Raw genomic sequence first — 14,285 nt, 5'->3', positions numbered from 1 at the left:
AGGTTTCCTTGTACACTCATGTGAAAGGATTAGATGTATTTGCCAGGTGGGTCGATTAAGTGTAGCTCCATCTGCACACGTTAGAACTGCCATCCCAGTCACAGTCGAATCCAAGAACTCATCACCCTATTCCCTGGGTTGTCTAAATAGGCCTAATTTGATTTTAGATTGCGGATGAGATGTCCAGTGATTGCAATTTGCCAGTCAGATAGCCACACAATGATAGATTGTTACACATCCTCATCGCTATGCAGGAGGGTAATAGATAAAAGCCAGCAGAGATGTTGTGCTCATGTTTTTTTCATGCTAATTGATCGTCTACTGTGGTTGTTCAGATGTATTAATATGTGATAAAAGAGAGCGTACATGGAGGCTTAATATTGATCTGTTGATTCATCCAGTAATGTCCTCTAATGGGATTGTACGGTGATTACTCTACCCTTTAGTCCATGGAAGGATTATCAATGGACTGATGTCACTGCTGGAAGCTTAGAACCAACCACACTAAACCAATGGTTTCAACGTGAAGTGAAATATTGACTGTACATTGGAATATACATATATGTTTGCCATGCGACTTAGAGCAAGGTGTCTTTTACTCATAGTATGTGCCCATAGACTGTGGGGTGTGTGTGTGAGTGTGTGTGTGTGTGCCCCCTAGGGATTGGTCCTATAGAGTGACAGCAATTAACCTGTCTGTGTAGCTGTAGGAGGCAGGCAATGAGGATCCAGACAGCTAATATAGAGGATGTTTCAGGGTTGAGGTAAATTATATTCCTCCCAAAACGAGTTATTAGGGAGTGAATGTGTATGTGCTAGTGTGTACATGTGTTTGAGTGAGAGTGTGACAATATTTTTTTTCTCTGTACTATCAAGTGCTATTCGTTTAGAATTAGTTATATGACTGAGTACTCCCTTGTCACTACCCTGTAAACAAGTCTAAGTCAGTTTGTGTGTGTGTGTGTGTGTGTGTGTCTGTCTTGGTGTGTGTTTGTGTGTGTCAGGTGTGGTGTAGGCCACTGGGAGATTTAATTACTGTCACTTAGGAGGGCTGGGGCTGGAGAACGCTACACAACAGCTTGCTGAGGCTTCTGTTTGTCTCTCACCACACATATCTAGGTTCTAGAGCCCGCTGGGGGAATGGTATAACACGAACAAGTCACAGTGACGCTGACTTTAGCTGGTACTGGATCCTGCACATCAGGAGAAAGAGAAACAAAAAGAGAGAGAGAGAGAGAGAGAGAGAGAGAGAGAGAGAGAGAGAGAGAGAGAGAGAGAGAAAGCAAGAAGAAAAGAAACACTTCATCAGATGCAAATCTGGGCTTTGCCCTTGAGCATAATTTAAAGGCCTAATCACCTGGGTAGCATCCCCTATGGGGCGGGCAGACAGGCGGGCGGGTTGGGGGGGTGGGGGTGGGGGGGGCGCAGGACACCGACGCTCATTTGCACTCTCACACAAAGAGACCTCATTAGCTTTATCTTAGCGGCCCGAGATTGTCCCCCTTCAGTGTGTAAATAACACACCCTCTCCTTCTCTGGACGAGGCAGGCTTTCAGGTGGGGGATGAAGGGCCTCTCTCTTTATGTGAAATATGAGAGAGCGTTGTGGTCTCTCGCCCTGGTCTGATGGGGAGATAAGAGTGTTTGGATGAAAGGCAGGAGTGACAGGAACACACAGTTTATGTCTTCGGTATTTTTCTTTATTTCCTGCATCGCTCTCTCTCTCTCTCTTTCTTCGCTGCCCCGGCACTCTCCTCCTTGTCTCTCCTCCTTGTCTCTCTGTGCTTCGTTCTATAGAAGGGGGGGGACTATACGTTTCCTGTGTAACATTTTACTATCAGCGGAGAGTCCCTACAGGATGCTGTGTGTGGACAGATGACATATAGCCCGGTGGCTCCCCTCGCGATGACACCACTGATACGGAGCATGAATGACAGTAGGGCTGCTGTTTGCTGCGCTCCCCAGACAAAACACAGTATTATTCTATTATCTCTCGAGTCACCCCCTCTTCTCTTCGCCCCTTTTTTCCCCTCCTCTCCGCTCTCCTACCTCTTGGCTCTGCGAAACCTGGACTGTCCATCCGTGTTTAGGACACGTTACATGTGGCTTCGTGGAATTTACTGTAGTGTTCCCGCTCTCTCTCCATCTCCAGCCTGTTCCCCAGAGAGCCAGCCAAATGTCAAGCTGCAAGCTTTGAAAGAGAGACGAGGAAATAGGGTCTGAAGAGCGAGGGAGAGAATGGGAGAGTGTGTGCAGAGCGAGAGAGGACCGGGGGAGGGAGAGAGGGAAGAGATAGAGTGAAAGGAAAGGGAAAAAAGGGAGAGGGAGCGAGCGAGGGAGGGCAATAGACAGAGAGAGGGAAGGAGAGAGAATTAAATCTCCTGGAAACAAACACTTAGGAGCATTTTCTGCTTGAGCTGCTGGAGGCTTCAGTGAGGGAGAGCGATGTGCGGGTCGAGGGGCATCACAGGTGGAACACAGCAGGTCACTCTGTGTGCGTGCGTGTGTCTCTGCCCACACAGATTCACTTGAACAGCAAAGGAACAGGCATGATAAGACAACACATTGCATGACAAGCCGCTACAGTTCTCTAATCCTTTAACAGATGGTGGCTGGGAAAAACACATATCAAGTCCCCAGGCCCTAGCCCTAGCCCTAGCCCTAGCCCTAGCCCTAGCCCTAGCCCTAGCCCTAGCCCTAGCCCTAGCCCTAGCCCTAGCCCTAGCCCTAGCCCTAGCCCTAGCCCTAGCCCTAGCCCAGATGTTCTTGGGGACAGAGAGGAGGTTAACCCCAGTGTAAGTAAGAAGCTGGCAGCCTAGCTCAGCCAGCCAGTGCAGGTCAGGATCAATGACCACTTCACAACTCATTTCCTTTTATGCCTCCCTAACTGCCCTGCCGCCGCTAGCTTGCCTCAGCAGCGGGAAGTAAATGGCCTCGGATCCATACTCTCCTCCAGCCATCTCCAGCCAGAACAGAGCCCCAGCATCGCCGCTCAATGCCCCATCACTTATCCCCTGACTGCTCTGGTGGCGAGCGTGGGCTCGTATTTCCCAGGCTGACAATTGAAAACAGGCATTCTGTCATTGTTTGTTGCCACTCCCCCGTTGTCGCCTCTAACAGAGTAGCTGCCATTAATTCTGCTGTCATGCCGACGGAGACTACACTGTAGGTCCTGGGTGATATGGCAGTTCTCTGTGTGTGTGTGTGTGTGTGTGTGTGTGTGTGTGTGGTTGTGGTTGGGGGGGGGGGGGGGGGGGAATTAACTTAGCGAGACAAATATACAGTGAATTAAAAATCCTTCTCTTGCCTGGAGAAACACTTTTACTCGGATGTATCAGTTGCCTGCAATCCACAAACTGGGGTGGGGGTGGGGGGGAAATAAATAAGCAAGTGGCTTAGTTGTCGTTTGATAGGCCGCGACTCCGCCATCCGTTTAACCAAGCTTAAAAATCCCGCATATGCATATGAAGCGCCGTCTTAAGCTGACAACCAAGAGGCAGGATTTGCTAGAAGGCAGCTTTGGAGCGTTGTGAATTTAACAAGCATGTCTGGTATTACAGTTCCTCTCCGCTTTAGCCATGAATAGTCACAGATCAGCCTGTGAAACGCCAGCCTGGAGTTGTTGTGTTGCCACCCTACTCCCACACCCCCCCTCCCTCCCCACTTCCCTCCCGTTCTCTAAATATTGAACTGACTAAGTCCCCCCCCACAGGCCTTCATGTAACAGCAGACGTCAGGTGCAAACGTCCACCTTGTTCCCTATTCACCCCTGCAACCAGAGCTTCTCTCTCCTCCTGAATATGTCAAACATTACATCTCCACAACAACAGGCCCTCCGCACTGTCCTGTACTTCAGCAGGTTTCCTAGAGAGGATGGCCTCTCACAACGCAACACTTCAAGTCCTAAATAGAGACCTAATAATAACATATTTGTCATACTACTGTCCCTAAATAATCTCCTCCTGGATGGCCATCCTCTACATCATCCATGATCCTGCACACGACTATTGTATACTGTAGCATTCGTTCAATACAGATTGTGGAAACCATAGTAGCTCCAGACCTGTGCTCTTTATGCAGCCCGCCGATCCTCATCAGGACCTAACGACTGCTTATTTACCCACCCTGGGTGCTTAACTGGGGCCAGGCTGATCAGGGATAGCTGAGGGAAGCTGCTCGTTCCAGCCTGATGAAGCTCCATGCAGGAGCATATGCAGAACATGCTGGGCTGGGAGGCGTAGCTCTTCAAGGGTGACTTGGCACCGAGCTGATATTGGTTTCACGCTTGAGCCAATGGTTTACAAGGCTCGACTAGAAAAAGGTGGAAGGTTTGATTGTTTTTGCATATGCATGTATCACAAGTTTACATGATAAATATACATTAGAGCAGGGGATTGGCCATGCATGGCACTGTTTCACTGATACTGCTCTCTCTCTCCATCCCTCTCTCTCTATCTCTTTCACTTTCTTTCTCTTTCTCTCCATCCCTCTCTTTATCTCTCTCCTTTCTCTCCATCATTCTCTGTCTTTCTTTCTTTCATTCTCTCTCTCTCTCTCTCTCTCTCTCTCTCTCTCACTCTCTCTTTCTCTATGTCAATCTCTCTTTGTCTTTCTCATTCTCCATGTCTTTCTCTCTCTCTGAGAACAATCATGTTAGATACTTTGTTCAAACTTTAAATGGGTTTCATGGAGCTAGGGATATTTTTCTGTAATTTGAAAACATTTACTTTGTTTGAATTTAGTTCAGATGGAACAACTTTAACTGTGACATTTTTATTACCAAAGATTTAATGTAAATGTTGATATGTAAATGCTAGAACGTGCTCTCATGTAAGTATGTCGTTTTATCGAGCTGCTTTAGCAGCATTCTCAGTCTCCTTCTTGCACCCAGAGCAGCAGTCTCGTTTCTCTGCATGATCATTTGTCTTTGGTAGAGATTCAAGCCAGATGTTTCTTTAATAACCAGAGTAATTGTTTTGTCCTTGTCTGGGGGGCTATAGATGGGGTGATCATGCTTTTGGCACATTTATCAAAGCTTTGGAGAAGAGAAAGAAAAAAAATATCTGAAAATGCAAAAGGCGTCCCGCTTTTCACATGGTCAGGCTAAGTGAGCGACACAGTGATAAATTTTCTTGTTAGGAGAAATTACATCCACTAACTTGAGCTACTTCAGCATGAAATTGAAAAAGAAGCATTTCGTCTGAATTTCCATTCTTGATTCAATGAGAGATGTAGATGAGGCAGTGAGTGGAAGGACGGGGAGAGAACAGCACTGAAGAAGGAAGACTCTCTTCACGCTGTGTTGTTGTAAGGAAAAGGCTTTGTTTATGAAAGCTGGGTGCAGTCATTCAGGTAGGGGTCTAAAGCAACCCTCCCCCCTTTCTTTTATTGGAGTGTGTGTGTGTGTGTGTGTGTGTGTGTTTGTGTGTGTATGCACATGCTCACTGGAGTGTGTGTACATCTTTATCAATGGGTTTGGCCTCTCCCATATCCTACCTTAACCATGCACAACTGCTCTGCCTCGCTCTCTCTCTCTCAGTCCCCCCCCTCCTCCCTCCTCCTCCCTCCTCCTCCCTCCTCCTCCCCTCCCAGCCCAGCGTGGTGTAGTGTACTGCAGAGGGATGCTGATTGATAGACGCAGGGTGTCAGAGAGGAGAAGATAACTGTATCTTCCTCAGCTCACTTTAAAGGTCAGACACACAGGCATAATTGGAATATTCACAAGACAACTGAAGGGATAGAGAGGTGGAGGAGGGAGGGAGGAAGGGGAGGAAGGGAGAGGAGGGTGAACGGAAGAGGAGGAGGAGGAGGAGGAGGAGGAGGGGACAGTGATGACTGAGATCCATGGCTCCACCCTGGGCAGATGTAATGGCCATTAACCGGCCTGATCTTTGGTGTAACAGCGGCGCTCATTGAGAGATCCATCACCTTGAGAGGCTGGCCCTGGGTCTCTCTGGGGGCTAATGGGCAGACAGCCCATGCAGGTAAACCCCAGGACAACAGGCTTGTCTGTGCTGCCGGAGTCTGCTGATACCATCAGCCCTACCTTGTTTCATAGGCTCTCTGGACGTGTTGTCCTCCTTCATACTGGCAGCAGCTAAACCACGATTGATAAAGTTATAGTCGATTTAGTCGCTCCATCTCCCCTGGAGGATTTGGATTCAATTGGAGGAACATGATTGCGTAGCTCAGGCTAACCCATGTCAAGACATCCTTATTTCATGTAATGATCACTGTTAGCGCTATCTGCCAGAGCTCTGTGTTAGCATTCGGCTAATGGCGCCTTGCAAAAGCTGTCGATGCTAACTGTTGATGCTAACCGTCGATGCTAACGGCGCCTACTGTCTCTGTTTGCCTCCCGGCCTGTATCATCCTCGTCAGGCTTAGCTGTGTTGTTGTTAAGGTGAAGGTATTTACAACTGAGGTCAGTGTGGCATTTAATCCACCTTGAGGGGCATCCCTCCTCAGTCAAGCTCTGCTTAGCTGGGCCGGCCCAGACAGACTGGCTATTGACCGGCAGGTGGAGGAGGGGAGTCTCTGCCACACACGCATACACACACACACACACACACACTCAGGCTGATTATGATCTGGAAGGTCCCTGTGCTGTTCCTTCAGACAGACAAGGCCATACTCTGCATTGCCTTAAAAAACAGTGATTATTTACAGAGTGTGTGTTAGAGGGGATAACTTTAGTATAGATGGATAGCAAATTAGATGCATCAAGGTGATTTGTTAATGGTGTTTTTGCACAGAGTTTTACATTTCTCTGTGTGTGTTTTATTGGTGTATACAGTGTGTGTGTTTGTGTTTGTGTTTTTTAATAAACACAAAGGGCAGAAACTGTCTGAAGTAGGCTTGGTTAATGATCCACCCAGTGGGCTGCAGGTATGGGGCCATGTATATCACAGCTGGATGATTGGTTAGGAGAGGAGAGCCTCTGTTGTGTCTCTCTGTTGCATCGTAACACTTCAGTTTCAATAGCACTGTTTACTTCATGCCCCCGGGCCCATCTCTTCCAATAGGTCAGTTAAGCACAATAGTGTGGAGAGAGACAGAGGGGGCGAGCGAGATCGAGAAACTGAGAGAAAAAGAGGAGGAGGGTGAGGGGGGGGGGGGGGGGGGAGTCTGTGGTGTAAAGAAAGAAAGAGAACCTGTGAGTTTGTGTGCATCTGTCTGTTCACGTGAACGGGTGTACGGAATGTGCGTGTGTGCATGTGTGTTTTGTGTGTTTATGGGGATCCGTGGCATACATTAGAATCGACACCCTGCACAAACGCGTCGCAGCTGCGTTGATGCTGTGGAAAGGTTCCCCTGCTCTCCTGTGACACGCCCTTGGTCGTGTCGGTGCTCCTCTCCTCGGGTCAGTTCTGGAAGCCCCTCCTAGAGGTCTGTCTCTGGCTCTTCCCTGGACCAGGGGCCTCTCTGCTCCCCAAAGGACCCTCCTCCCCTGGCACCCCCTTCAAATGCTCAATGCAACACTGAATGGGAGGTATTTTTCTGACGGCGCCACGATTTACCATGTGGAACTGTGGAAAGGAAACGGGTGGTGATCACTTGAGGGGAATATCATGCAGGGCCAGGCTGTGTGTGGTGGGACAGAGGCAGGGGGATCCTCTCCACTGGATCGCCACCTCTCGTTTCTCTGTCTCTCTCTCTCTCTCTCTCTCTCTTTGCATGGTAGGACATAGATAGCTGAGGTGCTGGGAGCAGCAGGTAGAAGAGTTCTGATTGGCTCTGGCACCTGCCAGTGTGCTGATGCAAACCCAGTGACACGGTGCAGCTGTGAAGGTGGGCTGTTCTACAGCTACCGGGAGAGAACAGGGATCAACTGAACTATATATAAAGGGAGCCAGAGGGCGAGATGCATATATTCTCAAATCCCTAAGATTAATATGCATTAGTAAGTATATTATTAAGATCAGAACCAATATTAAAAAGTATACAGTCCAACCAAGAAGTATTAAAACTCTGTAGAGCTAAAACTATGTCGAATTGTTTTGAGTTGTAACCAGCTGTGTACAGCGTTTCTGTGCAAAAGTTCATCTCACAGGTTGCTGGCAAACTGTAAATTATTACCGTCTTTCCGTAGAACACATTTCCTTGTATTTGCTCAGAATATCCATGGTGATATCAGCATGAGGTAGGAAGTATATGAATGTTAGTGGTTGCAGTGAACGATGGCAGGTCGTTCTGCAGGCTGTGTTATTGCTGGCATGGACTCTGCCAGGCTGAGTTGACACACACACACACACACTCACACACTCACACACACACACTCACACACACACTCACACACACACACTCTCACACACACACACACACTCACCGATGGGCAAAACAGACACATGTTTTGTCTCCTTTTGCTGGAAAAATAAGTGTGAGGTTACACAATGGAGGAGCACAATTCCACCTTTTTTCTCCTCTCTCTCTCTCTCTCTCTCTCTCTCTCTCTCTCTCTCTCCTTCCCCCTTCATCCCCCTCTTCTTCTCTTCTTCACTGCTGTAAAAGCGTTCCATCCCGGGGTAGGAATGAGTGAATTCATCTCCAACTCTCTCGGGAGGGTAGCGCCATGCAGCTCTGTTTACTGTGGCAGAAAGTTAATATAAATTTTCATCAGAGGGGGAGGTTTACACGTATGATTCTATTTGTCGTTCATTATTAGCACCTGAGTCTGGGGCTGGGGCGCCATAATTGTCTACAGACACTGGCCAAATAGATGCAAGGAGAAGGCAAATAAGCACAGCCCCAAATAATTTGATGATTGTGTGTTACAATCCCTCATCTTGGGAATTCTAGAGAATCAATAAACAGGGTGAAAGAAAGAAAGAGAGAGAGAGAGAGGGTTAAGTAGAAAGAGAGAGACAGAATAAAAATTGAAAGAGAGGCAGTGAGACGGTTAGACTGGAGTCCCTTCAAAGAAGTAGAATAGAGCAGAACAGGAGAGTAGAGTAGCAGAGTAGAGTAGGGCAACAGAGTGGAGAGGCAGGGCAGTAGAGCAGAGAGCAGGGGTAGGACATAGTAGCCCATTGTTCTGTTGAAGAACACTCCCTCCATCCCTGCGCTGAAGCACTGTCTCCATGGACTCTTCCCTCTTTCCTTTCCTTTTCCTTCTCTCGGTCGTTCCCTCTCATTCGCTCCTCCTCTTCATTTTCCCCCTCACTCCCTCGCACACTGCAGAATCTTGATTTATCGAGTCGTACATAAAAATGCCTATTATTTTCGCAGCTTTTTTTCTTCCCCTCTTTTCTCCAGCCTAGCAGAGAGCTGTTTCCCCCTCTCTCTATCGCTCACTCTTTCTCTCTCGCTCTCTGATCCCACAACAAGGCCTGTTTAGCCACATGGTGAGAGGGGACATGTTTTATTTGTGCTCAGCTCTCCTCCAAGCAGCTCATTCCTCTGCTTTATTTACCACCTCCTGGCTCCGCCCGGTCAGGTCTGGTGCTCCAGCAGCCCTGGGCTGGACCTTAGCCAGGCCACGTTTCTGCTCCTTCCTGCTGGGCACGTGGGGCTTGGCCGAGGCCGTAAAGTAGCTGGTCAGCTGGTCCAGGGAGCTGTCGATGACCTTTACTGGAGAGCAAACAGGAGGGCCACGCCCTCCCTCTGGTGTCTGGCTGCAGGGTGTCCCAGCTGTGGTTCGGACCTCTCCAGCTCTGCCAGGAATCGTCTCTGATTCCTCTATTCTTCACATGCTCATCTTGTCGGGTCGTGAAAGTGTGGGGGTTTGTTCTGTGTGTGTGCAGCAGAAAGACCCAGGTACTGACCCCTGCTTGCTCTCTCCTGAGCGAACACTTGTGCATGCATGGCCTATGTAGCAAGTGACTGGCTCCCACCATCTTCACAGCCCCTCCGCCCCTCCCCATTCCACTTACATAAGGAGACGGGGGGGGGGGGGGGGGGGGGGTGTAAATATTTTGATGTGCTGTATCAGGCCCTATCTGCTGGCGCTGCCCATGGGCCATAATCCAATCAGACGTGTTTGTTTGTTCAGCTTAAACTGTTTGTGTCTTGTTTTTCCATGGCGTCGCTCTCTCCTCGTGGCTCGATAAAGCGCTTCTCTCTCCTCCCCTGCTCGGCTGTTTGGTCCTCAGTGTTTCCTGCTGTGTGTGTGTGGTGTGTGTGTGTGCGTGTGGTGTGTGTGTGTGTGTGTGTGTGTGTGTGTGTGTGTGTACCCTGTTTCCTGTCAACATGGTTGGAGATGTGCCGTCTGACACGTCAAACAACAAGGTTTGCGCCGCTCTGCACAAGGTTGAGGCCTAACATACACACACACACACCACACACACACACACACACACACCACACACACACCACACGCACACACACACACCACACACATTGCTGGTCCAGATAGGGATCTATACCATTCAAACACAATGTCACGGCTCCTTTAATATAGCCAATTATAATTTCAGGCCTGAGCCTTTACAGTGGGAAGGTGTGTTAGAGAGGAGTGACATTCCTTCAGATGACAGTGAGTGTCTCCCGCCCCTGCACAGCAGAGAGCCATCTGTAGATTAGTGCTGGTGCATCCAGACCATGCCTGGCTGCTAATGTATTTCATGCTTGTTTAAGAACTTGGAATGTTGCTCACAAAGGTGCATTGTGCACAAAGACACCTATTACCTGGGCCCAAACACCACCGGGCCAATCACAGATCGCATGTGTTACTTAAATCTGTGTGTGTCTGTTTTCCTCTCTTCATCTCTCACTCTTCCCATTTCCTTTCTCTATCTCTCTCTCTTTCTCTCTCCCTCCCTTCTCTCTTTCTCTCTCTTACCCCTCCAGTGATCTCTGCCTGCCTATTCATGTGGAGGGGGAGACCCCCCCCCCCCCCCACAGCCTGTGTAAACATTCGTGTTTTTCTCCCCCGTTTCGCATTATACTTGCCTGTATCACATTTCTCCTGACCTCGCTATCTGAAAGCAATTACTGCAGATCCATTTGGGCAGAATTTTATTTTCATAAGGATCCCCAAGTCACACACTCTCGGGGTGTTTGTGTGTGTGTGTGTGCGTGTGCATGTGTGTTATTTTTTTCCATCCTCTGTGAGTAAGGGTATCAATATCAAGTATGCTTCTTCTGAGTGCCTTGTTATTTATGTTTGAGTCAAGCTCTCTCTCTCTCTCTCTCTCTCTCTCTCTCTCTCTCTCTCTCTCTCTCTCTCTCTCTCTCTCTCTCCCTTCCTCACTCTCACTCTCTTTCTCTCTCTCCGTCTCTCTCTCTCTCTTTCCTTCTCTCTCTCACTCTCTCGCTCTCTCCCTCTCTCCCCCTCTCCCAGCGGTGTCGAGGAATGTGTCACATTGTGCTGTTTATACAATGTGTGCATTAATAGACAGGACATGTCATTTTTCTGTGCATAGCAACCCAGGTTAAATAGGCTGAGTGCAGCTCCTGTGTGCTCTGTCTGCGAGGCAGCTCCTTAGCAAACTTTAGATGACTCTTCCTGGCATTTTCGCTTTGTGCTGTGGGAGGGCTGGAGCGATGGAGAGGTGAAGCGATGGGCTGGGGGGGAGGGGGAACGGGCTCTCATTGCGAAAGGGGGGTTTGGAGAAGGGTGAAAATTGGGGCTTTTCTCTGGTTATAGTCGCATACCAGATGCAGTGAAAGTTTGGAGATGTCTCTCTCTTTTCTTCCCTGTCTCTCTTTCCCTCTCTCCCGCCTCCCTCTTTCTCTCCTCACCACTTTCTCTCTCTCTCTCTCTCTCTCTCTCTCTCTCTCTCTCTCTCTCTCTCTCTCTCTCTCTCTCTCTCTCTCTCTCTCCTCTTTCTTACTCCCTCTGTCACAAACTTTCAGAGTAATCTTACCCACAGTGACGACAGCACTGTCAGTATCAGTCGTCCCAATTTTGAGGGCCTCAGGAAAAAGAGCTTCTTCTGTGTTGATTAGTAGTAGAGAGACAGAGTCAGACAAGGAAAAATACTATTCCACCGCCGGAGCGCAGGCCCCTCCCAGCCTGGCTGTCTGTCAGGCCTGCCAGTGGGAGCGCCATTAGCATGTCTCTTCCTGCGTCCGTCTCCGCCCCGCCCAGCTGGTGACCCCGTGTGCGCCCGTATCGAGTGACTTCCTTGACTTTGCTGCAGTTCAGAAGAAAACAGCCACTCGGTATCGATCCGGATTCAGATAAACAGTCCCTTCCTTCAACCCCCCCCCCCCCCCACGCCCTTTAGTCTCTCTCAGACTCTCTCACAATTACTGAGATTCACCAATAAGTGGCATATTCACTTGGCCGGTGCTTTAATATGTTCAGTAGACGGACACTTGGAGCTCTCTGCTGCTATGAAAGAAAGAGCCCTGTCAATTCTTTTTAGCTTCATTCTAAGATAAGTACAGTTAGGGTGAGGTGAAGACTTGGATTTGGTCTGCTTTGTTCCAGACTGGACTGGGTCTGGGTTGGGTTGGACTGGAATGTTCTGGACTGGGACTGTGTGGGGCAGATCCTTAAGTGGAGACAAATCAATAGAGTTAGGACCCAGCGCCACTGCTATGTGTTTGTTTACGTTGGAGCAGAAAGCCTGGCTCCTCGGAGCTGCAGCCAGACAGACAGGAGGGCTCGCTTCACCCCCTCCCGCCATCTCTCTGTCTTTTCATAATTGATCAGGGGGAAGGCTGTCTTCCCTGAGGGGTTAAGTCCTGGCAACTTTTTTTTTTTTTTTTTTTTACTCCTCTTTCTCTCAAGCTCTCCCCTTCTCCTCAATCACTCTTTACACCACCTCCCCCCCTCCCTCTCTCTCTCTCTCTCTCTCTCTCTTTGTCTCTCTCGCTCTTGTTTGCTCAGCATCTCAATGTACTAGTTCAAACATTGTTTCCCAGCAGCTGCCAGAGCCCCACCATATGCGCATCCTGTCAAGACAACTGTTGTCATGGATACTGGCAAGCACCAGAAAATAAAACAAGCCCCCATGATTCTCTGGGAAGAAATGTCACTCTCCTCCTCTCTCTTCCCATCTCTCTTTCTCTCTCTTTACCTTTGTCTCCCTCTCTTTCTACCCCTCTTTGCTCCCCATCTGAAGGAAACACCTGTGAAGTTGTTGTTTTGTTTGGGGTTGTTACCTGGTTCCAGGGCTTGTGTTGTGTCAGGGTGTAGGCTAGCTGTAGCTGCTCTCCCACCTGTCCTCGGCTCTGCCTGCCTTTCATCTCCAGGGCCTTGAAAAGAAGGAGAGGAGGAGCTGGGGGAAGAGGAGCAGGAAGAGGAGGTGGTGGAGGAAGAAGGAGGCAGCTGCTGTAGTGTACCTGTGATATTGCTGCAGTCAGTCGCACAGGCTGGTCTCTGCCTCAGTGGAGGAGGAGGATCTGAGCAGCATAGCTGAGTCTCTTCGGTCTCATCACTGTGTCTGGCAAACACATCACAGAGAGCTGACGACAAATGCTTTACATTTCCACAGTCAGATTTATAATTCCTTTTGCCACGTGTAAACATCTGTGAACCAGTTTCATCTGGCAGAGAGAGAGAGAGGGCTTCTCACTACCACCCCCTTCTCTCCTCTCCCGTCTTCCTCCTCCCTTCTCCCTCCTCGCTTCCTTCTCCTCCCTCCCTCCTCCATCCTCCCTCCCTCCTCCCTTCTCCCTCCTCCCTCCATCCTCCCTCCTTCCCTCCTTCTCCCTCCTTCTCCTCCCTCCCTCCTCCATCCTCCCTCCCTCCTCCATTCTCCCTCCTCCCTCCATCCTCCCTCCTTCCCTCCTTCTCCCTCCTTCTCCTCCCTCCCTCCTCCATCCTCCCTCCCTTCTCCCTCCTCCCTCCATCCTCCCTCCTTCCCTCCTTCTCCCTCCTCCCTCCATCCTCCCTCCCTCCTCCATCCTCCCTCCCTCCTCCATCCTCCCTCCCTCCTCCCTTCTCCCTCCATCCTCCATCCTCCTCCCTCCTCCCTCCTCCCTCCATCCTCCCTCCTTCCCTCCTTCTCCCTCCCTCCTCCATCCTCCCTCCCTTCTCCCTCCTCCCTCCATCCTCCCTCCTTCCCTCCTTCTCCCTCCTCCCTCCATCCTCCCTCCCTCCTCCATCCTCCCTCCCTCCTCCATCCTCCCTCCTTCCCTCCTCCCTCCATCCTCCCTCCCTCCTCCCTTCTCCCTCCTCCCTCCCTCCTCCCTCCTCCCTCCTTCCCTCCTCCCTTCTCCCTCCCTCCTCCCTCCTCCCTCCTTCCCTCCTTCTCCCTCCCTCCTCCCTCCTCCCTCCTCCCTCCTCCCTCCTCCCTCCTCCCTCCTCCCTCCTTCCCTCCCACTCTACCTGGCGTTCAGCACCCTTTAATGCACAGAGAAACACCAGAGCTGCTGGTTAATTCACTCCAAAGG

At 49.8% G+C, this 14,285-nt stretch overlaps 1 protein-coding gene across 1 annotated transcript in view; it reads left to right on the top strand.

Moving 5' to 3' along the window:
* foxp2 (forkhead box P2) overlaps positions 1-14,285 on the top strand; it is a 110,292-nt gene that overhangs the window by 47,531 nt on the left and 48,476 nt on the right. The gene's annotated exons all lie outside the window — the stretch shown is intronic.

The sequence above is a fragment of the Hypomesus nipponensis genome, chromosome 7 (assembly GCF_054491055.1).
Source record: "Hypomesus nipponensis isolate SF chromosome 7, ASM5449105v1, whole genome shotgun sequence".
NCBI lineage: Eukaryota > Metazoa > Chordata > Actinopteri > Osmeriformes > Osmeridae > Hypomesus > Hypomesus nipponensis.
The sequence above is the reverse complement of the archived record's forward strand: the minus strand, read 5'-3'. Positions and strand labels throughout refer to the sequence as shown.